At 39.9% G+C, this 24730-nt stretch overlaps 1 protein-coding gene across 9 annotated transcripts in view; it reads left to right on the top strand.

Moving 5' to 3' along the window:
- Positions 1 to 24730, top strand: part of CRACD (capping protein inhibiting regulator of actin dynamics) — a 282825-nt gene that overhangs the window by 201137 nt on the left and 56958 nt on the right. For all 9 annotated transcript variants that reach the window (XM_086704999.1, XM_086704998.1, XM_086705003.1 and 6 more), the window contains one exon: positions 17965 to 18136. The gene's annotated coding sequence lies outside the window, so the exon portion shown is untranslated. The remainder of the gene's footprint in view (positions 1 to 17964; positions 18137 to 24730) is intronic.

The raw sequence follows: 24730 nt of genomic DNA, 5'->3' as shown, positions 1-24730 counted from the left end.
GTATTGTGGTGCTTGTGAGAGGTTTTGCATGGGATGCTTCATACTTCCAGGATTTGACAGTGTTTTATCTAGATAAAAAATAGGAAAGAGTAAATTATGCAAGGCTGAGGATAATTCTAAATGGTACTCCCACAGTAAATAAGTAAATCAGTAAAACATCACAGCAGCACCAGAATGTAGAATTAATCTTTCAAGTGGCAGGGCTGTTGGGGTCCCATTAGAGAATACTCAGCTTATCGTCCTCGTACAGGCTCTGTTGCGGACAGACCAGGAGCATGATTTGTTTCCCACTGAGAAGTTGGGAGCATCATTGAGGATGGCATGTTGCAATTAGTTTTCAGAGAACTTCCTTCATTCAAGTTATTGGAAAATATTTCTTGAAATAACTTGTCCTGAGTCAGAGCTGGCGTCTTACTAGGAAAAATGCACATTTGAGGGACCCAGTTTTGCTCCTACATGAAAGATTCTGTGTTTTAAGCTTTTGGCAATTAATGTGCTCACTTTGGGTGAACTAGAACTACAGCTCAGCCAGAAGTATTTATTAGGTGCCTCTTTGCTCCCACCACAATTAGGTAGGTCACATAAGGATGCACGGAAGCAGAGGACATTGTCCTCCTGTAGCTTACAGTCTTCTGGCTGAGATAGCATAAGCATGGGTTTAAAAAAATTGAGATGTAATCAGGGCTCAATGCATTATTTAGAAGCACTACATCTCACTAAAACACCACACATCCACCTTGACAGCTGTCTTTCAGGGTCTGCTGAAGCCTCCATCTCCACAAAGTCCTCCTGGATCATGTTAGAGGAAGGAAGATTCCTTTTGGAATGTGTTTGGGTTTTTGTTGTTTTTGTTTTTTTTTTTTTTTTACCCTGGAGGCCTGCAGCAGACCTATGGAGTCTAGTGACATTATTAGGATATAGGTTGGTTTCTAGCAACTCCCAGAAAAAAGGAGAATGCCTCATCTCATGGTTCTTTGGACTCTGATTTTATTTTTTTTTAACTTTTTATAAAGTTTATTTGTTTATTTTGAGAGAGTGAGAGAGCGTACATGAGCTGGGGAGGGGCAGAGAGAGAGGGAGTGAGAGAGAATTCCAAGCAGGCTCTGTACTGTCAGTACGGAGCTCAATGTGGGGCTCAAACTCATGAACCGTGAGATTGTGACCTTAGTCGAAACCAAGAGCCGGACACTTAACTGACCGAGCCACCCAGGTGCCCTGGCATAGTACTTCTTTAAAGTTATGCCTCAAATTACAGTTTTCAAGTTATGCCCCCAAACCAAGCTCAGCAGGCACAGAACCTGCTTTCATTAAGAAAGCAAACTTTCTTCTTTCATTAAGAAGTGGGAGATTTTGTTCAACTCCAAGATAGTTTTGGTAGTTGAGCAACAAAATGATCAAAGCCAAAGTGGAGATTTCAACGGTATGCACATGAGCTCTGGCTTTGGCAACGTCAGGGAACTTATTTAATGACTTTTAGCAACTTTCAGCTTGTTCTTTCATGCAGTGCTTTCTAATCTTCCTTTAGCCAAAGTGAGTGCCACATACGCAGTGGCTTACATTGACAAATGGTTGTTGACTCTTAACATCTAAATATCTAACTTACTGGGAAATGTGGCAATTTTTCTTGATTAGCATTTCTCAAATATTTTTTACTTGATCTAGAGCAAGAAATATGTTTTATATCAGAACATATGTGTGTATAAAGTTGTGTATACAGACATAAACACACATACATAAACTAGAAACAAGCTTCATGAAATAGAGCTCACTCTATTTTGTATTCCACATTATTCTCTTCTTCTTAGTTTTAGAGGATTCTTGGTCACAGCCCACTAAATTGATTGGAGGGTCCACTAAATGGGCTATTGCCCATTACTTGAAAGTCACTGGCCTAAGGATTCCCCTTAGTCCAGACCTCCCTGGGCTTTACATGCCCTCAACGGAATATTTTACATCTTCTTCCGCTCATCCCCAGTATACACACATACTACCTTCATGACCACCAACACTACCACTAAACCTTTTGGATCATCAGGTAGAGACAGGCCCATTAGCTGCTACCAGGGATTTTTCTCCTATTAAGACTCCACAAATTTTTCTCATAGGAGGTCAGAATCTTGAAAACTTTATGAAATTTGAAAAACAACTTACTCTCCTCCTAAATTTTGAGTATTAGCAGGTGTCATGAATGCAGGAATTCCTGTAATATGTCAGAGCTAGTTCAGTGCTTTGTACACAGTAGGACTGAAGTAAATTTGTTCATCAGTCATTGTCTTGGATCTGCACTAAACACAATTGAAGACAGAGCTCTTGCATAGATAACACTGACTTGTGTTGAACAGAATAGTGTTGCTTCTCCATAGATGGGCTGAGTTTTGTAGACAGGATATAAATGTGTAGGGTTATTAGGTGGAGTAAGAGTCCAGGCGGGGCATATATTCCTGAATATACAAGACACCAAGAAATTCAGACAGCATTCTGCTCAGATTTGAGGCTCATACATTAGTTATCTTTTTTAGAAAACTTAACCTGAGTCAGACAATGAGGATGGCAAGAGGTGATAGGGATTGGGGATGTAAATTCTAGGTTCCTTCTCCATGAGCATTGTCATTCCTAGGAGTAGGGACATGGATCCTGACACAAAGAGACAGAATGATTTGATTCTCTTACCAACTTTCAGATTATGTTATTGCCTCTCCTAAGCCCCAGAGGTCCTTGATTTTGCTAAGTAGACATTGTGGTGACAAAACCAGCATCATTTGCAGCAAACTAGGAGTAGAGAAAACATAATGAATATAATTAGTAGATAATTTATGAAAAGAGTTACAAGTTTTATGAACTAGAATATTTTCTAAACTTGCCTTGCTTTTTACGGGAACAGTTCATAGAATTTTAGAATTAGGAACCTTAGATGGTATATAGTTTAATCACCTCATGTTATAGATGTGGAAATTGAGGTCCCAAGAAACTAGCAGATGGCAAAGGTGACTAAATAAACCCAGATCTTTAAGACTCTAAGGCTCATTTCCCCATATTCACACAACCTCTTGAAATGAAGAGCATTTCTCCTTGTTGCTAAGAAGCAGTAAACAAAAATGTGATAGTTGTAGCTACTGTTGGACTTGGTGATGCCAGAACAGACAAACAAACAAGAAGTAGCAATATTTGCCCAGAAGGCCACATTTAGCCACAATATTTGTGGTTTAATAGTAACTTTTGCAAGATTTCCTGATGTTAGTTACGGAGCTCCTGTGACTCCTTGAAGTGACTTTGGAGAGTGAGTTGTGTGGTAGATACCTGCATTTCTAAGACACCTGTCACTACAGAACTTAGATTACCCTTGGAAAAGTGATTCCCAACCATGAAAGGACAAAGGACAGCTACTCCCGTATCACACAGACCCAGTGGTTACTAGTCAGAGAGGTATCACATCCAAAATACAGGTGGAAATTTAAATCACTGACCCTTAGAATCTCAGAATTGGATTGCCATTTATTCCACCAGTGTCTAGTGCACGAGTTAATGGAAAGGTTCTACAAAACTGATGTAGTGGTTGTATTTTTGTTGTTACTGTATTTCTACCTAGAATAGTACAGTTCCAGAGTAAATCTGTTACCTGTCTGAGTTGTTGTCCAAGATTTATTCTGGTAATGAGAAACTGGGGGGAGGACAGTGATCCTGAAGGAACTGTGTCAACCCTGTCTAGTGCTCGCCAGTGAGAACAGAATAAGGTGCAAAAGAAACAAGCTTAGTATCAGGCACAAGAGAATGGTGTTCAGACCAAGAAAGAATAGCCTGACAGGACTGTCTGACATAATTTGGAATCCTGAGATAGGCTAGAATTTTTTTTTTAATCTTTGCAAACAGTGGTTTTGTTGTTGCTGTTGTTGTTTTTTCCTGTTCTCAGAAATGGTAACAGGGTAGCTCTACCCATAGATAGGCACAGAGGACTGCGGAGTTCTTATTTCTGTTCCATCTGAACACTCACGGTTTCATTCCTGCTCCCACTAGGGTCTGTTTTCCATAGGTCATCTACACAAGCAATAAGCACTTTGCCTGATGGATCTAAGACATGTTAGTGTCAACCTTCATCCGCTTGCCACTGGTGCCGTCAAGAATTTCAGCTAAATATATATTAAGAACTGATGTTCGCATAATAGAACTAGTGACTTCTTTATCTCTAAGAACTTTTATGTGTTTAGGCATAGTTTGAGAATTTGACCCCAAATTTAGTTCTATCCAACAGGAACTAAGATTGTACCGCTCCTAGGTCTAAAAAAATTATTAGTGAATCAAATCATACTGAAATCTGTAACTAAATAATTATTTCACTAACCTTTATTGAGTCTCTGTATTATCAATAATTATGACAATTTTTGTCATGATTTCTAGCTATCTAACCACTTAGCTTATTTCTAATTAAACCAGTCAGAGACACCCAAGTTACTAAATGTCCTTTACTCAACAAATATGCCATTCTTCAGGGCTTATTTCTGGTTCATCAGTGCCACCCAGCTCTCAGTTTAATGAAGGTATTGATGTAAAGACACCCAGACTTTTTTTTTTTTTTAATTTTTTTTCAACGTTTATTTATTTTTGGGACAGAGAGAGACAGAGCATGAACGGGGGAGGGGCAGAGAGAGAGGGAGACACAGAATCAGAAACAGGCTCCAGGCTCTGAGCCATCAGCCCAGAGCCCGATGCGGGGCTCGAACTCACGGACCGCGAGATCGTGACCTGGCTGAAGTCGGACGCTCAACCGACTGCGCCACCCAGGCGCCCCAAGACACCCAGACTTTAAAATTGTTATTAGTTCAAGAGTACCAAACTGAGGTACTGAATCTTTTAAAAATCAGCTTGTTTTTCAAAGAAATAACTGACATGTAATATCACAAAGACTAAAAGTTTGCAAACATAGTGATGGGACCTGGTGAGCAGGAGGTATAAGTTACACTAGACATAGTGGTTAGACATTTTCATGCCAGAGAATGGGAAATAAATCCCATTGAAATTCCGGGACTTTTACATTAGTAAAATGTCTAGGGGTCTAGTAGCCTGGGGCATGTTGTGATATCTCTTCTAAGGTGAAGAAGGAGAAGTTGTTGCATCTGGCCCATCCTACCACCAGAAAGAAGCCAACACATGGTAGGCCTCTGTGGATTTTGGAGGCAGCATATTCCTCTTTTGTGTGTGCTACTCTGGCCCATTTACCGAATGACTGGAAATCTGCCAATTTTGAGTAATGCCCAGAACACGAGAAGGTTCTATAACAGGTACAAGCTGCCCTGCAAACTGCTCTGCCATTTGGGCCATTTGATACACCAGATCCAGTGGTGTTTGAGTGTCACTGACAGAGAGGGATACTGTTTGGAGCCGTTGGCAGGCCCTGTAGGTAAATCATAGCAAATACTCAGGATTTTGGAGCAAAACCCTGCTATCCTCTGCAGATAACTATGTCTCTTTGAGAAACAGCTTTTGGCTTGCTAATGTTAGGCACTTTTGGCTTAGTAGACACTGAACACTTCACCGTGCACCACCAAGTTACCATGTGACCTGAGCTGCCCATCATGAACTGGGTGTTGTCTAACCACCAAGCCATAAAGTTGGGTGTGCACAGTATTCCATTATCAAAAGGAAGTTTAGTATATGCAGATCAGGTTCGAACAGACCCAGAAGGCACAAGTAAGTTACATGAAAAAGTGGCCTAATTACCCATGGTCCCCATTCCTGCTACAATATCTCTCTTTCCCATTCTGTGCCTGTGTCCTCATGGGGAGATCCTTATGACCAGTTAACTTAGGAAGAGAAAATTTAGGCCTGGTTTATGGATGGTTTTGCATGATATTGAAGTACCACTCAAAAGCTGTAATGCTATAGCCCCTTTCTGGGACAGCCCCAAAGGACAGCAGTGAAGGGAAATCCTCTAAGTGGACAGAACTTCTATCAGTGCTTCTGAGTGTTCTTTTTGCTTTTAAGGAAGAATGACCAGAAGTATTAGTCTGTAACAGTTCGTAGGTAGTAACTAATGGGTTAGATGGTTGGGGACTTGGGAAGAATATGATTGGAAAATTAGTGACAAAGAGGTCTGTAAAGAGCTATGTGGATAGACCTCTCTGAACGGGCACAGGATTTCAGGATATTCATGTCCATGTGAGTGTTAACTAAAGGATGGCCTCAGAAGGATTTTCATAATCAAGGGCATAGAATAACACATTCTGTGGATACCTATCAGCCTCTTTCCCCATCTACTTGTCAACTGGACTGTGAATACAATAGTGGCAGGGATGCAAGTTATACATGAGCTCAACAACACTGACTCCACCAGCCAAGGCCAACAGAGACCAACACTGAGTTCCCAGTATGACACCATGCCCTGGGGTAAACAGCTACCTACCTGGTACACATTAATTATACTGAACCACTTTCATCATGGAAGGAGCAGCACTTTGTTCTTACTAGAACAGACACTCTGGATACAGATTTTCCTTTTTTGCATGCAGTACTTCTGCCAAAACTGTCATCTGTGGACTTATGGAATACCTTATCTGCTGTAATGGTATTTGACACAGACATCATTTCTTTTTTTTCCTTTTTAATATTTATTTATTTATTTATTTTTAGAGAGAGAGTATGAGCAGGGGAGGGGCAGAGAGAGAGAGAGAGAGAGAGAGAGAGAGAGAATCCCAGGCAGCCTCTGGGCTGTCAGGCACAGCCCCACACAGGACTCGATCTCACAAATCATGAAATCATGACCTGAACTGAAATCAAGAGCCAGACACTTAACTGACTGAGCACCCAGGACACCTCAACACAGACATCATTTCTGATCAAGAACCTTGATAGGCCTATGCTCATGGAATTCACTGGTCTCACCACATCCCCATCATTCTGAAGCAGCTGCCTTGGTAGAATGGTGGGATGGCCTTTAGAAGACTCAGTTACAGTGCCAGCTAGGTGGTAATACTAGGGCTGGGACTGTGTCCTCTAAGATGCGGTATAAGTCAGTATCCAGTATATGGGACTGTTTCTCTCATAGCCAGGCTTCACAGGCCCAGGAATAAAGGGCTAGAATTAGAAATGGTCACTTTTACCCCTAGTAACCTGCTAGGAAAAATTTTGCTTTCCATCCCTTTGACGTTAGATTCTGCTTGTCTGGAGTTCTTAGTTCCAGTGGGAGGAATGTTTTCATAAGGAGACACAACAGTGATTCCATTGAACTGGTAGTTGAGACTGTCACCCAGCCTTTGGAGCTCTTCATGTCTGTCATTAAACAAGTAGAGAAAGGGATAACTGTACTGGCCAGAGTGATTGAGCCTGACTACCAAGGGGAAATTGGGCTGCTACTATCAATAGAGGTAAGGAAGAGCATGTGTGGAATATAGGAGATCTTTAATGGCATCTCCTAGTACTCCCAGGTCCTGTGGAGTAATAAGAAACTGCAGCAACCCAGTTCAGGACAACTAATGGCCTGGGTTCTTCAGGTATGTAGGTTTATGTCACCTCACCAGGCAAAGAACCACAGCCAGCCGAGGTCTGTGTCAAGGATGAAAGGAATGTGGAATGCCTAGTGGAATAAGATAGCTACAGAGATTACGTATACATATAAAGGCTATGTACACATATTCATGTAAATATACATATAAAGAAAGCTATGACCACATGACCAGTTGCTAAAACAAGGACTCATAGTTATGGGTATTTCTTCCTTACTTTTTAATGAATATGGTTGTATATATGTATTAACCAAATATTTTTGTTTTCTTCCCTCTCCTCTCCATAATGTAAGATATGTTAATAATAAGGTTATACTTCAGTATGTAAGTTATAGGAGAAGTGTGCATGTTACTCAAGGACTTTGCATCCTCTTCTAGGGAATGGGTCAGTATGTTTTCTAATGTATGTGGGCTATTTGTATCATGTTAGTGGAAGTATGACTTTGTTATTGACTTTATTTGGAGATTAGGTATGGTTTAAGGAGATGTATATGAGTGCCAGGTTGACAAAGGATGGAGTCTGATGATCATTTTGATGTGTCAGCTTGACTAGGCTGTAGTCCCCAGTTATTTAATCAAACATAAATAATGTTTAATTGAACTGTTGCTCTGAGGGTATTTTGTAGATGTAATGAAAGTCCATAATTCATTGACTTTAAGTAAGGGAATTATTCAAGATAATCTATGTGGGCCTGAATCAATAAATTGTAAGGCCTTAAAAATAGGGCTGGGGTTTCCCTGAGAGAAGAAATTCCATCTGTGAAAAGCAGCTTCAGTCTGTGCTCATGAGCTCCAGTCTGCCATTCCTGAGGACCTGCCCTGTGGATTTCAGACTGACTTAGCCAGCCACCACCTGGTGGAAGCCAATTCCTTGCAGTTAATCCTTTAGTATCTCTTACACACACACGTGCACACGTGTGTGCATGTGTACTTCTGCCTCTATCTCCTACTGGTTCTGTTTCACTGCTTAAACCCTGATCAAGATAGCCTCAGATGTCCCTAAAAAGCTTTTGTCCTACTGCACTAAATATGCAGGGTAATCTAGCAGGAAGCTCCCCCTGCCAATATTTTCCACTCAAAGTCAGTCTGATTTTTTTACTCACAATACCTTCTGAAACTCAAGTGGAAACATTTGGCAGTGAAAAGAACCAGCACCCACACATCTTCTAGCATGTGGGAGAAATGTGGCCAGACACCGAAACTTCACATTAGAAATCATATCTGCCTCTGTTACTATTTCTAAATATTATTTGGTTTTGCTTGTGAATTGTTGTAAGATGTGTAAAAGGGAGTTCTGAGATAGACCAATGGGAAAAACAGAAAAATTAAAAATGATGTAGTTTTGAGAAATAGCAGGTCCCAGTAACCTGCACAGTCATTGTCATTTTAATTGATAGATCCTTGCCTAGACCTGGATTAAGTACAGAAATAGTTCAGTAGGTTTTGTTTTAGTATTTACAGTCAGTGCTGCTGTAATGTGCCACATACATTGCAGAAAATCAACATGCTATGCAAAATCATAAAACCAAAACCAAGTCTAATGGGAAAAATGGGATATTAACACAATACAAAAAAGATTTATCAGTGACATATTTTAAAAGAATAGGAACCTAATAAAAATAATAAAATGTTGTATGTGTTAATGGTAATGAAATATACAAACACCACAATAAATATGGCACTTTACATTGGGAAAGACCTGAAGTTTGCCTGTGGACTGGTGCATTGGAAGGACTGCAGCTTGTGAGCTATTGTGAGGTAGAGGAAGGGAGGTTATACAAAACTGGACAGAAAGCTGCAATACCACATGTGTATGAGTGTATCTCCCAACACTGGTGGCGATCTGGGGTAACTGGTAGATATTTGAGGTGTATGTGAATATGCATTTTGCTACACACCTCACTTCAACTGGGCACGATATTCTCCATTCACCTAGTGTTTCTGGGTGAGGAGATAGCATAGATCAGTCACTGGAACACATACGCATTGCCAAAAAAGTGTGATTACAGGACTGACTGTACTACATAAAGAGATCACCATCCTTTATCTGTATTCTCAAAATCTCAAAAGTTCTTTGGAAGTTTGGCATAGATTTGTTTATTAGCAAAACAAGGTGACTATAGATGTTTTCCAGAAATACCGCATTTGGTTATAAAGTGCTGTCACAGACCCCACTGGGGTCTAAATGTACCTTTATACAATCTGAAAAATTCTGATTTCTAAAACACATCTGCCCCTAAGGGGATAGGGAACAGTAGAGTGTATTATTGAGTGCTTTGTGTCAGGCATGACGATGGGTGCTATAGATGTAGAATAAACAAGGTGTAGTTCCCCATACCCAGGGAACTTGCAGTCTAGGAGCTAAAGCATGCTGTGTTGTTAGAGTAGATGTCTGTACATGCACAAATGGAGAACAGAGGACTTCTTTCTGGCTGGAGTGTTCAAGGACGTCTTTCCGGGGAACATAACGCCTGGAATGTGTTTGAAGGAACAGTTAGGAGTTCTCTAGGCAAAGACAGAAAGGTGTTCCAGATAGAAGTCCATGTGTGAAGGCGTGAAAGCAGAGTCACAGAAGATCCCCAGTGACTACTTTAATATCATACAACGTGGTGTTTGCTAGGGCTGCATAGCCAAGTGCTACAGAATGGGTGACTTAAACTACAGTTTATTTTCTTGATTCTGGTGGCTAGCAGTCTAAGATCAAGGTGTCATTGCTGTTTGTTTAGGCTTCTTTCCTTGGCTTGTAAATGGCCGTCTTCACCTTGTGTCCTCACATGGCCTTCCCTCTATGTGTTTCTGTGTCCTGATCTCTCTTTATAAGGACCCCAGTCATATTGGATTAGAGCCCACCTAATGACCTCTTTTTACCTTAATTACCTCTTTAAAGGTACTCTGTCTCTGGGGCATCTGGGTGGCTCAGTTGGTTAAGTATCTGACTTTGGCTCAGGTCATGATCTCACAGTTTGTGAGTTTGAGCCCTGCGTCAGGCTCTGTGCTGACAAGTTGGAGCCTGGAGCCTGCTTTAGATTCTGTGTATTCTTCTTTCACTACTCCTCCCCTGCTTGTGTTCTCTCTCTCTCTCTCTCTCTCAAAAATAAACATTTTTAAAAAGACTCTGTCTCCAAATACATATTCTGAGGCACTTGGGGTTTGGGACTTTAACATATGAATTTTGAGGGGACACAGTTCAGCTTGTAATATATGGTGTGGCTCAAAAGATGTATGAGGAAAGCACACAGAAGCCAGAGGAAGCTGTGGTCAATTATCACTGGGCTTGGTGACTTGGGAAATGCTTCAAGGATGTAGGTCTTGAAGGATGAATAGAATTTCATCATGTTGAGAAGGAAGAAGATGACATTTCTTGCTGAGGAAACAAAAATTCCAAACTTTAGTCCTGGCTCAGAGTTCCACAACATATGCCATAGCCCATCCACCTAAGTGTCCAGGACCTGATACTTCCTGATACAGGCTGGTCACTGCCTTCTCTGCCTGTGACCCCTGACTTGAAAAAGCCACAGTCACTACCATCCCTGGGCCTCTCACCTTTGTTCCAGGCACCCCTGTCCTCTTCTAAAAGTATTATTGATCCTGTCTCTTCATATTCTGAATCGGCATAACAGCAAATGTCTGCCTCTCTCTGTGTTTCCCCAGAAAAGGAGACAACTCTTCCTTCTTCCCTCCTGACTTGACAGCCACCATGATAACCTTCCCTCCTCTCTGGAAGTAGAATCTCAGTCCTCAGTCTTCTCATGATGTGGCACTGGAGAGCACTCCTGCCTGACATGCCACCAACTCCTTAGTCTTAGTTGAAATGTGTTGGGATTACTGGATCTGGTAAAAATGTGGTAGCCACCGAGTGCTTGTGTATCACTGTACTTCTGGTCATCTTTTTTAACAGAATAGTTTCTTCTCAAAAGCATCCTCATGTTCCAGAGCTAAGAAAAATTTTGTGAAATTCCCCTTAAATTGGTAAAATTATAGGATTCAGACAGTTGCTGTGTACTGTGTCCTAATGTACACTATTTACTACATGCTTGAAATCAGAACTTTACCTAAAGCATTAGGTTTGTTTAACCAGAATGTTTCAGTCAACTCACTTGAGTTTACTGAGCAGTGTACTCTGGAGTGTAGGGGAGGTTTGTGTATCAAATATATGGTACCTAAAGAAAATAAAAGATTTTTGAAAGAGGGGCGCCTGGCTGGCTCAGTCAGTAGAGCATGTGACTCTTGATCTCTGGTTGTAAGTTCAAGCTCCCACATGTAGAGATTATGTAAAAGTAAAATTAAAATATTTTTGAAAGAAATAATGAAGACAGGTGATTCCCAGGGTATGTTCAGGAGAGCACTTGTCATGACAGAGACCAGAAAGTCAGCTTTGGGAAGCACTGCATGTTCTCTGCTCTTTTGGAAAGCAATAATGATATCAGCATATTAAAGACTCTGAAAAGCTTCACAGTAAAGAAACATATTTAACTTTATTTTACTTGCATTCTCAAATGTAGTGGTCTTTGAACAAGAAGCTGGCACCAACCATAGAGCACATTCTGAGAAACCCCAGACCAAGACATTTATGATGCTTAAAATGGAGTATGATAAAAAAAAATTCTGGGGGTGCCTGAATGGCTCAGTCTGTTGAGTGTCCAACTCTTGATTTCGGCTCAGGTCATGATTCCAGGGTTGTAGAATCGAGCCCCCATGCTCAGCGTGGTGCCTACTTGAGAATCTGTCTCTCTCTCCCTGTGCCCCTCTCCCCTGTTTGTGCACTCTCTCCCTCTAAAAAAAATTTTTTTTTAATTCTTTTTCTCCTCGGGAAGTGTATCATATAAATCCAATGCAGATAAATTGTATGCTTTCATTATTTTAGGTTTAGAAATGAAAATATAAGGTTTACATCCTTATGACAAATGGAAAATGAATCAGATTTGCTTGACTTGCCCAGGGATTTTTAATTTTTAGAAGCTTCTATATAAACTAGCAATTATGATGCTGCAGCCATCAAATGGCATGTAATTATATCTATGAAATAATGGATAATGTACACTCTTTTAAATGAAAAAAATCCCTAAGGTAATTATTAGATGATGAAAATAAATTAATTCAGTTCAGTACTTAAAGAATGAAAATTATTGTCATTCCTGAAGCAGTCTATATGCATTTATAGGTTCTTTCATGTGAAAAATTGCAACAGAAAATTGCAGAAATATTAAGAAAATATGGCACCCACTGCCTTTTCTACTATAAATTCAGTCTTAGGACTTAAAATGGTAAATTTCCAGAGAGGCTGGTAAGCAGATGTTTCATAGCTAGTAAGAAATGGGGTCAGGATTCGAGCCAAATACTCTTGTCTCTGGGGCCCACACATTTAACCCCTAACTAGAGCTGTAACCAGTAATAAAACAAGTTTAGTGGGAAGAACATTTCTTCCTTCTCTTTCCCTTCTTCTCCCCACTGTCCTAACCACCCAACAAAAGTAAATTCATGTTATAAAATTCTAAAATGCTGTCTTAAATATGCTAATGTTGGAGAATACTTTGCTGAACTATATATACTTCTAAAGTATGGCAGTTGTATTTTGGAATACTTCACATTAGCATTGCAGAAGTGTTCTGTTTTGCTACATCGTTAAAATTGCTTTGATCTTTTAGACCCCCATTCGTACAAAAATAGTCACAGGAAGAGTTGGTGTTATCTGTGAAGAAAATAGTTGCTGGTAATGACCACGCATTTAATCCAGTTGAGTCTGTGGAGACAGTGCAACCCCCAAATCATAAACTGATTATAAAATAGTTTATTTAGTGGGTATTTATAGACATATGCTCAGGTTTTCATAATGGTTGTTGTGCAATAGAATTGCAAATGTTTCACAAAATTTAGCTACTTGCTTTATTCATGTGAGAGATCTTATACCAGACTTTGAGAGTCAGGTGGGGAACCAAGTAAGTCTAACTGCCTCTCTGATTTATAAAACTTCATTTCCTATTAATGTTGCTTAGTTATGGTTTGCTATCTGAATAGAGGGTGGATCTAAATGTCATTCCTGAATCTTTTCATAAAATTAATCCTGGAAAATTAGTTAATTGCCCCAATCAATAGTAAAATAACCATAAAAACAAATATTTAAATTTTATTTCAGATGTAAAGATATTTATGACAGGAGATGTAGTTTGGAAATGAGGAGGCAATTTATTTTTTATAACTGAGATGTGAGCAAACACTAAGACTTTGGAGCATACTTGTGAGCTTCTGTGTTCTGATTCCTCTTCCAAAGAGAGATTGGTGTTCTTAGGACTTACAGTCTCTTTTTCCTGTTGTAAGAAGGACTGGTTGTTGGATGGATAGTTCAAGTAGGTTTTACTGTTCTCTTACCTTCGTGATAATAACTAAGGCATTGCCAAAACAGCTTTTCCTGAGTAACTCTTGAGAAGTGCATTGACAGTTGGACTTTGACACATCTTTCAGGATAATATGTGTGTACTCATGCCAAGTGAATGCCCATATAATGTGCAGTACAGAGTGCCAGAGTGCCTGGTTCACAAGCAGTCCTCAAATGGGGCCAGCTCTACAGACAGATCGCCTAAAGGAGGGCATTCTGTGCTTGCACGAAGTCCACCAGGTTCTCCCAGCTAAGGTTTCCGTATCCTGGTGTCCTCCCCAAGGCTTTCTTTATCCTGTCCTTGACTTTGTGTTCAGCTCCTTCCAGATTCATTTCACTTCCTATCTTCCCCAACAATATGACCAGTGCAGACCAATTTTATATGGTGGCTGCCACCATTCGGGCATGAAGCAATACAAAGGACCATATAATCATTTTTGGCTGGTATAGAGCAATTAATTAAATACACAACTAGTTAGTTAAATACACCCATTAGTTAAATACACAACTAACCTGTTGTTATTCTAAGAAACTGTAATTTAATTTGTCTTTCATTGTGGTTAATTTGGTTCCAGCTCAGCTAAACACCACCAAATCTACCTTGACTTTAGAGCAAGTGATGATTTTTTCCCCCTGTCCATAAATTCTGACATAACCTGATGTTCTCTATTTAGTTTAAAAGCTAGACTAGAGGGGCGCCTGGGTGGCGCAGTCGGTTAAGCATCCGACTTCAGCCAGGTCACGATCTCGCAGTCCGTGAGTTCGAGCCCCGCGTCAGGCTCTGGGCTGATGGCTCAGAGCCTGGAGCCTGTTTCCGATTCTGTGTCTCCCTCTCTCTCTGCCCCTCCCCCATTCATGCTCTGTCTCTCTCTGTCCCCCCAAAAAATAAATAAACGTTGAAAAAAAAATTAAAAAAAAAAAAAAACCTAGATTTGTGAGTCCAGACTGGGGGTAATGATGTAACAACTGATACTTTTAGAATTTGCTATGGTCTTTTAGAATATTTCTTCTTTCTTTCTTTCTTTCTTTCTTTCTTTCTTTCTTTCTTTCTTTCTCTTTCTTTCTTTCTTTCTTTCTTTCTTTCTTTCTTTTTTGAGAGAGAGAGAGAGAACGTGAGCAGGGGAGGAGCAGAGGGAAAGGGAGAGAGAGAATCTTAAGCAGGCTACACACTCAGTGCAGAGCCCAGTGCTGGGAGAGATCATGACCTAAGCTGAAATCAAGAGTTGGAAGCTTAACTGACTAAGCCACCCCTGGGGGTGCTAGCCAGGCACCCCTAGCATATTTCTGATTAGAGAACTAGGGGTTAGATATTTCTGTAGTGGGAGAAAGGCAGTCAGTATAAAAGGAAAAAGGAAGAGTTTCATCTCAGAAATAAGTGGAATGTAGCACAAATTACTACTTGACCATTTATAATAATGCTGCCAAATCTAGAAATTAGGTGTCATTTACATATTTTGAGCTTTGGACAGTCGTAGAGAAAACATTCATTTATTTTATCAGTCCAGTTATATAATGATACCTGAAGCATCTTTCAGAATTTTTTAAATTTACATTTCTTAATTGACTCATATAAGGTCATCTCTTTTAACATTTGCTTGATGTTCTTTGATGGTCTTCAAAAATTGCTACTGATTATAATGTTTAAAATTTTTTTTTAACGTTTATTCATTTTTGAGAGATAGAGACAGAGTGCAAGCGGGGGAGGGGGAGAAAGAGAGGGAGACAGAATCTGAAGCAGGCTCCAGGCTCTGAGCTGTCAGCACTGAGCTGGACATGGGGCTCAAACCCACAAACCACAAGACCATGACCTGAGCCGAAGTCGAACGCTCAACTGACTGAGCCACCCAGGCACCCCTATAATGTTTTAAAATTATCCATTGATGGGAGCCAGAAGCAGGTGTCATGAAAATCTCTGGCTCATACTCCTGAATTGATAACCACTGAAAACATACAAACATTCTGAAATCAAACCCTCCAGTTTGTTCTGTTTGTTTTTACCATTTTTAAGCGTTATGATCTCAATTATATTATACACACTTTCTTGTCTTTTAAATAATACACAGTGAAAAAAACTAAATTCCTTTTTGAGGACTATATGCTTACCACAAAGCCTTATGTAGGGAGTCATCTGATATAACAAGTCTCCTTTCCTTTTAAACGTGATATTGTTATTTCAGGGACCACTGAAGTTTGAAGGCATTTGCACCTATATATTAAGGATCCCAGACTGTTGTCCTTTTGTGATTGGTAACTATTCTCTCTATCTCAGTGTCTTACAGCTTAAGGCAAAGTGGTTTAAGCCACTTTTTCCTCACTTCAGACTTTCTTTCAGAAAGATCAGAACTGAAGATCACCAGAGGAAATGAGATGGTTACCTTACCTTGCACATCTTTAACCTCGTTTTTTGCCCAGATTTCTCTGTAGACTATGGCCCGAAGAGGTCTGGGGGCTCTAATACTCAGATGGGGACTCATACCTGTGTGTTTTGTGCAGGTATTTCTTTTTTTTTTTTTAAATTTTTTTTTCAACGTTTATTTATTTTTGGGACAGAGAGAGACACAGCATGAACAGGGGAGGGGCAGAGAGAGAGGGAGACACAGAATCGGAAACAGGCTCCAGGCTCTGAGCCATCAGCCCAGAGCCTGACGCAGGGCTCGAACTCATGGACCGTGAGATCGTGACCTGAGCTGAAGTCGGACGCTTAACCGACTGCGCCACCCAGGCGCCCCAGTGTGCAGGTATTTCTTAATAAACATTGTGAGCTTTTGTATTTTCTTTTCCCTCAGAGCTCCTGACTCCAACTTAAGATATATTTCCCATGATGTTGACAAGTTATTTCATCTCTCTGTGCCTCAGACTCCTCACCTGTAAAATGGGGATGTTAATAATATCTACCTCATAGTGTCATTGTGAGGATTAGCTGAATTAATATTTAGAAAGTTTTTAAAGCAGTGATGCATAAAAAGGGTTAAGTAACTTAAAAAAAGATTGTCTGACCCTGAGTAAGTGGCTCTTTAAGCTTCTTAAAGAAAAGGAAGGATCTGAGAAGATGCTTCCTCTGGTATGGGGTGATACACACTTTTTTTCCTGAGGTGGGAGTGGAGTGATAATGGATGAATTTGTAATTGAAGGAGCAGAACTTGAAAGGTATTACCTAAAATATCTGTCAGTAATGCTGGCACTGAGCCTGGGTCCTGACTGAATGAAGTAATATATGGAAAGATGTTCATAGCAACTCCTTTGGGGCTCTTCATAGAAGATTCTGAGAGGAGACGGGAGAAATAAATTGGAAATATATAGGGATGGAGGGAATTGGGGCAAAGCTGATGCCAAGAGTTGGCAGTTATTTTCTGTCTCTAACAAAGGCTAAAACAGGGTGATTCTCAGTGGAGAATATGTGTGTGTGTGTGTGTGTGTGTGTGTGTGTAGATACACACACATAAATAGAAAGTTATATATATAAAGGTGTATGAAATTTTTTGAGCACCCGTCTGACTTAACATGTGTTCTCAGCTTCTTCTGTGGAGAAAGGCACTGGCCACCTGCTTGTTTTTTGTTTTTAATTATTTTTTATTTTTTTTTTTTTAATTTTTAGAACGAGTGGGGAGGGGCAGAGAGAGGGAGAGAGAGAGAGAATCCCAAGCAGGCTCCTTGCTCAGTGTGGAGACTGACTTGGAGCTTGATCTCATGGCCATGAGATCACCACCTGATCAAGAGTTGGATGCTTAACCCACTGAGCCTCCCAGGAGCCCCTGGCCATCTGCCTATTAAAGAGAGCAGGCACCACTGTTGTGTGGCATGTGCAAAGGGGTGCTCTGAGGCCACTGTGAGCCTCGGAACCCCTCTGTGTCATCCCAGGTGCTTCTTGGGAGCCTGGTGACAGGAGACTTACTGTGCCCTTGGCTTGCCTCTGCCTGACTGTGCCTGGACTGGGGCTGGCCGTGTCATTCCTGACACAGGGCTTGGTCGCTCATTCACTCTGATGGCTGCCCTTTGCCCCTTCTCCCTTGGCCAGAGGCAGCTCAGTTGTAATTTGCTCTCAGGCTCAGAAGTGCAGCCCTGTCAAACTGCAGTGTGTGTTCATCTTGTAATCCACAGACAAGAAGAAAGGAGGTAAATTCCAGCCTTTTAAGAAGTTGTTTGGTAAAAGGAAAAAGAAAGACACTTTGTTGTCCCAGGAGGCGTCAGCAGGGAGTAAGAGTCACTCTCCCCGGAGTGTCAGCAATGGGACCTTCTCTTCAGATGAGGAGACCCTGGAAGACAATCTAAGGTAATAATTCATACTTTTTCTCCCCCAGATTTTAGCAGAGTTCCAGTGTGGGGAATGGGATCCCAAAGGAGGCAAGGGTGGAGTCACAGATGTGTTGCATCTCTGGGAAGATGGAAGGCTTGGGGTACTTTGTGCATTCTGTGTGGAGATGTCACCATGGGGAATTGGCAACGAGTCTGGCCTCATTTTCTGGGAAAGCACAGGGATCTGTGCCTTCATTTTGCTGCCTTCACTAGTGATAGAGGCAGCACCCTGCTGGTTTGGCTCAGTAAATTAATCTGGATAGAAGGAGACTGCATTCCCATGCCCTGTTGCTAGATGAAGAGACAGGGTGGTTACAGATTAGATTGTACATCCATGTTGAGAACATAGACTGCTCAGGCACAAAGCGGTCACCCTTTCTACCTCTGGCAATCTCTAGCGACTTCTGGAGTCTGTAAGTCATAGAGCTTTGGCTTCTGCTCTTTGTTTTCTGTGTTTCTCTCTACATCTTTCCCCCACCTCTCCTTGCCCCTCCCCTTTCTCTTTCTCTCCCTCCTTATTCTTCTTCCTCGCCCTCACCCCCCTTTGCTTCTTAGAGCACAGGTACTAAATCTGGCCATGACTGTGTCAAGAACTCAGAAAAGCAGGGTCGGGAAGTAGTTTCTCACCTGAGTGCTGGGAATTGAAGTTAGAGTCAGAGATGATTAAACTCTGCTACTGACAGCTTAGAAGTCAGCTCCTCTGAGAAGCCTTTTCCCACTCCCTGATCTGATTTGTTTGCCCTTGCCGGCATTCCCCTAGCATCATGCACCTGGCTCCAGCAAAGAACTTGTCACTTTCTATGGAAATTATTGATTTGCTTGTCTGTCTCATTTGACTGCCAGTTCCATGAAGTCAGGGACCGGGTTTTATTCAGCCTCGTATTAGGTGCTCAAAAACTGTTTCCTATGAATGCCTGGCACGGCACAACTTGCCGTAATACATGTGGAAGGAATAGATGAGGTAATCTGTGATATTTTTACTGTGATTCAAGGACAAGAACAAAAACATCCTGTGGGTTGTATGTCAGTAAGTAAATTCTAATAGACACTCCAGTTGAGCACAACTTACATGCAGAATCCTTAGGCAAGCAGTGGCACATTAAGCTTTGCAGTGCTCGGTGACAGCATTACTGGGTCCTAACTGATATTGACTCTCTTCCTCAACAGGCCTGTTATTTGTCTTCCATTATCTTTAGTAAGAATACTATCGAATTTAACTATAGGAAATTATTTCTTTTTTTTTTTTTTTTAATTTTTTTTTTTCAACGTTTATTTATTTTTGGGATAGAGAGAGACAGAGCATGAACGAGGGAGGGGCAGAGAGAGAGGGAGACACAGAATCGGAAACAGGCTCCAGGCTCTGAGCCATCAGCCCAGAGCCTGACGCGGGGCTCGAACTCACGGACCGTGAGATCGTGACCTGGCTGAAGTCGGACGCTTAACTGACTGCGCCACCCAGGCGCCCCTATAGGAAATTATTTCACTGGAAGGAGAACACAGGTAGCACTAAGCCCATCCAGAGGTTGGGATGTCATTATGTACTAAGGTATGCTTGAGTATTGTTCAGTATAAATGTTTTGATTTTACTTCAGTTTCTTCAGTGGAAAATTGGAATGTGAACTGTTTCTGCCTCACAGTATCAGAATGAGGTAACAGATACTAAAATGTGACCAACTAGTAGTTTAATGCAAAATGAGGTGGAGTCTAGAAGGTTCTCCTTTAGAAGGACTGTTCTGTGAAAACACAGGCTGTCCTTTTTTATGGTTTTGCCAAGTCCCTGATTTCTTACTGAATGATTTTAGACTCTTAGAAGAGCCTGGATCCTGGTGGTTCTCTTCCCATTTAAGTTCTATTCCGTCTACCCCCTTGGAGTTTTCCTTAGATTTTAAGTTATACAAAGCCTTGGAAATTCATATTGATTCAAACACCTGCACTTCTATAAAATAAAGGTAATGCCACCTGTTCTTATTATTGGTTTTTGTTAATAAACCTATATTTATGAGACATACACTATATTTTAATTATTTAGCACTTGTTTTTATAATAAAGGAATTGGGAGGGATAAGCTTTGGATGAAGAATTTTTAAAAATGTCTCTTTAACTATTTTTAAATTAAAAAGACAAGAAAACAGGAATTATTTAAAATACACATTCCCCTTTTCTTCTCAGAAATTGACAGTTGCAAAATAATTCCACCTGCAAAGTAAATACTACATTCATTGCTTACAGTATAGCTGAATTTCTGAATATTTGCCCTATTTACAGATGGAGAAAATTAAAGATGTTGTTTCCAACACTTCTTTTTTTTAATGGAAGTATAATATATTTCCTATAATTTTTTATTTTCAGTTTACTGCTCAATAATCATGTTACTTTAGATTGTGTAATGATTCACAGAATTTCTGTGCATTTTATTTGCTATCTCCAGCTCTCACTAAAACACAAAACTCAAAATTCTGTTAGCATGGTCTTGGGTGGAGGTTCCAAGGAGGCAGATTTCAGCCCAGTGTGAGGGAGAATTTCCTAAATACTAGGGCTGCCTAAAACTGGGGAGGCTGGGTATGTGCCAGAAGGAGTTTGGACTGATGAAGGGGAAATTCTGCAGTGGGTGGGAATTTAAAGGAGTTGAACTTTAACATGCTGTCAAACTCCAAGAATCTGTAATTCTAGAAATGTCTCCATGGCCAAAAATAGCTCATTATTGATCTGCTCCTTCTGCCTGAAATTTCTCATTTCCTTTGGGCTTTTAACGCATACTGTTCTTTCTCTAGGTTAGAAGCCTTTATTTCTCCTAGGCTACTGCTTTTAAATTATACATGCCTGTGGGGAAAGCAAAATAGTAAAACATGTTCAGTTTTTAACAATTTAATGTGACTTCCTTTATTAATTAAATGCAACTAAAATTGTGTTTCCCAAAATGTGTTAAATTTAAAAAGGGGGAGAGGGTCAGCTTGGCAAAAAAAGAAAAAAAAATAGGTTGGGGAAATTCTGGGCCAAAACAAATAGGATCCTTTACATAGGACTTTTCAGAGCTTTTACTATGCTAATGTGCCCTGGGAATTTCTGAGAAGGGGTATGTATTATGGAACATTTCCAAGACTCCTTTAACCACAAATCTTTTTTTCACAGAGAATATCCATTGGCATATATTAAAACTACCACTTATTGAACTTAATGCAATGTGGTTTTGCATAGTTGAACTCATATAATGTTCACACACTCCGAGGTTGACATTATTATCCCCATTTCTTATTTTCAAAAATTGAGATATAATTGACATATATCATATTAGTTTCAGATGTACAACATAATGATTCAGTATTTATATATACTGCAAAATAAGTCTGGTTACCATCTGTCACCATACAAAGGTATAAAAATTTTTTTTTCTTGTGATGAGAACTTTAAAGATTTTTAAGATTTTAAGATCAAATATATGATATAACTAATACATACAATACAATATATAGAACAATATATACAGTAAAAATGATAGTATTGTTAACTGTAGTCACCATGCTGTGTATTACATTGCCATGATTTATTTTATAACTGGAAATTTGTATCTCTTGACCCCCTTCACCCATTTCACCAACTGTTCAACCTCCTCCCCTCTGGCAACCATCAGTCTATTTCTGTATTTATTAGTCTTGTTTTACATGTTCATTTGTTTTAGTTTTTAGATTCCACTTGTAAGTGGAATCATACAGTATTTGTCTTTCTCTGTCTGACTTAGCATAATGTCCTCAAGGTTTATCCATGTATCACAAATGGCAAGATTTCATTCTTTTTTATGACTGAGTGGTATTCCAGCGTGTGTGTGTGTGTGTGTGTGTGTGTGTGTGTGTGTGTGTGTAACATCTTCTTTATTCATCCATTGATGGACACTTAGGTTGTTTCCATATCTTGCCTTGTGTAAATAATGTAGCAGTGAACAAGGGGTGCATATATGTTTTCAAATTAGTGTTTTTGTTTTCTTCAGATAAATGCCAGTAGTGGAATTGCTAGATTACATGGTAGTTCTATTTTTAAATTTTTCAGGAACCTCCATACTGTTTTCCATAGTGGCTACACCAATTTATATTTTGGCCAACAGTGCACAAGGGTCCCTTGCCTCTAAATCCCTGCCAACACTTGTTTTTTCTTGTCTTTTTAGTGATAGCCATTGTAATATGTGTGAGGTGATACCTCATTGTGGTTTTCATTTGCATTTCCCTGATTAGTGTTGGTGAGCATTTTTTAATGTGCCTCATGGCCATCTTTATGTCTTTTTTGGAAAAATGTTCTGATCCTCTTCCCATTTTTTCATCAGAGTGTTTTTTGTTATTGGGTTGTATGAATTCTTTATATATTTTGGATATTAACCCTTTTTCAGATATATGATTTGCAAATATCTTCTCCCAATTAGGAGGATGGCTTTTCATATTTTTGATGGTTTCCTTTGCTGTGCAGAAGCTTTTTAGTTTGATATAGTCCCGCTTGTTTATTTTTGCTTTTGTTGCCCTTGCCTTTGGAGTCAGATCTAAAAAATAATCACCAAGACTGATGTCAGCGAGCTTATTGCCAATGTTTTCTTCTAGTTTTATGGTTTCAGGTCTTCCACTCAAGTCTTGAATCCATTTTAAATTATTTTTGTACATGGTGTAAGATAGTGGTCTTATTTCAGCCATTGCACATGGCTGTCCAATTTTCCCTGCACCATTTATTGAAGAAACTGTCCTTCCCCTACTGTATATTCTTGCCTCCTTTGTTATAAATTAAGTGACCATTTATGTAGGTGTTTATTTCTGAGCTTTATATTCTGTACTATTGGTCACTATGTCTCTTTTTTATGCTGGTTCCATATATTCCAAAACATTCCATGTTTTGATTACTGTAGCTTTATAGTGTAGTTTGAAATCAGGGTTTGTGTTACCTCCAATTTTGTTCTTGTTTCTCAGGATTGCTTTGGCTCTTCAGGCTCTTTTGTGGCTCCATACAACTTTTAGGAATGTTTGTTCTATTTCTGTGAAAAATGCCATTGGAATTTTGATAAGCATTGCATTGAATCTGTAGGTTTGGGTAGTATAGACATTTTAACAACAACATTTTAACAGTCCTTTCAATTAGTGAGCACAGAATATCTTTCCATTTGTGTCTTCTTCAGTTTCTTTTATCAATATCTTACAATTTTCAGTGTACAGGTCTTTCACCCCCTTGGTTAAACTTATTCCTGGCTATGTTTTTAATGCAATTGTAAATGGGATTGTTTTCTTAATTCTCTTTTTGATAGTTCATTGTTAGTATATAAAAATGCAACAGATTTTGGTGTATTGATTTTGTATCCTGCAACTTTACTGAATTCATTTATTTGTTCTAACAGTTTTTTGGTGATATCTTTAGGGTTTTCCATATATAAAGTCCTGTCCACAAATAGTGACAGTTTTACTTCTTCCTTTCCAATTTGAATGCCTTTTCTTTCTTTTTCTTGCCTAATTGCTCTGGCTGGGACTTTCAGTACTATGTGGAATAAAAGTGGTGAGCATGGACATTCTTGTCTTGTTCCTGACACTATCCCCACTTCAAAGGGAAGAAAACTAAGGCTGGAGAGTGACTTGCTGGTAAGTTGCTGAGCCAGTAATTAAGCAGGAAAGAGGGCATTCTTAACCATCCATTCTAACTCTGAAGAAGCTGTAGCCTTACCAGGGAGCGAGTCACATGGCCCTGAATTCTACTAGTCCTGGGTCACCAGGCTCAGGTGTCTTCCTGCCTTTGCTGCCTTACTGAGGCTCTGCTGCTCCTAGGATTCCTCCCCACTTGTCCTGCTTCCAGTTTCTACCTCACACCCAGCATTTACTATATTATCTCAGCCACAGCTCCTTATAGTAAGTGCCAGCTGTAGGCACATTGAGAACCAAAGGAGCTTCCATGAGGGCAGGCTCACTCTGGGACTATAGCAGTCAAGAAAGGGTTCAGGCATGAGGAAGCCTTGGACTGGCTCCAGATGATGGGCAGGACACAGAATGGCTGATGGGCAAGGCATAAACCTTTCAGATCTGGAATGCCATGAGCAGACTTACATGCAAGAATGAATGTGGCAAATAGAATAGGAGGGAACTTTCCAAGTCACTGTATGTGGCCAGTGTTACCCTAATAACACAGCCGGCATAACCATCACAAAAAAGAAAACTACAGACCAATTTCCCTTATGAATATAGAAATAAAAATCCTCAACAAAATACAACAAAATACTGAATCCAACAACATACAAAAAGGATAATACACCATAATCAAGCAGGATTTATCCCAAAAGTGCAAGGTTAGTTAATCATACAAAATCAATAAATATAATATACCATATTAATAAAATTAAGGACAAAGACCACATGATCATCTCAATAGATGCAGAAAAAACATTTGACAAAATCCAACACACTATGATAAAAACTCTTAAAACTAGAACTAAAAGGGAACTTCTTTAACTTGAGGAAGGACATCTCCAAAAATATCACAGCTCATACCATTCTCAATGGTGAAAGAATGGTTGTGTTTCCCATTAAGATCAGGAACAAGACAAGGATATGCTTTTAAT

The sequence above is a fragment of the Puma concolor genome, chromosome B1 (assembly GCF_028749965.1).
Source record: "Puma concolor isolate L17-30 chromosome B1, mPumCon1.1.hap2, whole genome shotgun sequence".
In the NCBI taxonomy this organism is placed as follows: domain Eukaryota; kingdom Metazoa; phylum Chordata; class Mammalia; order Carnivora; family Felidae; genus Puma; species Puma concolor.
Note: the sequence above shows the minus strand (reverse complement) of the source record. Positions and strands in the feature narration are given on the sequence as shown.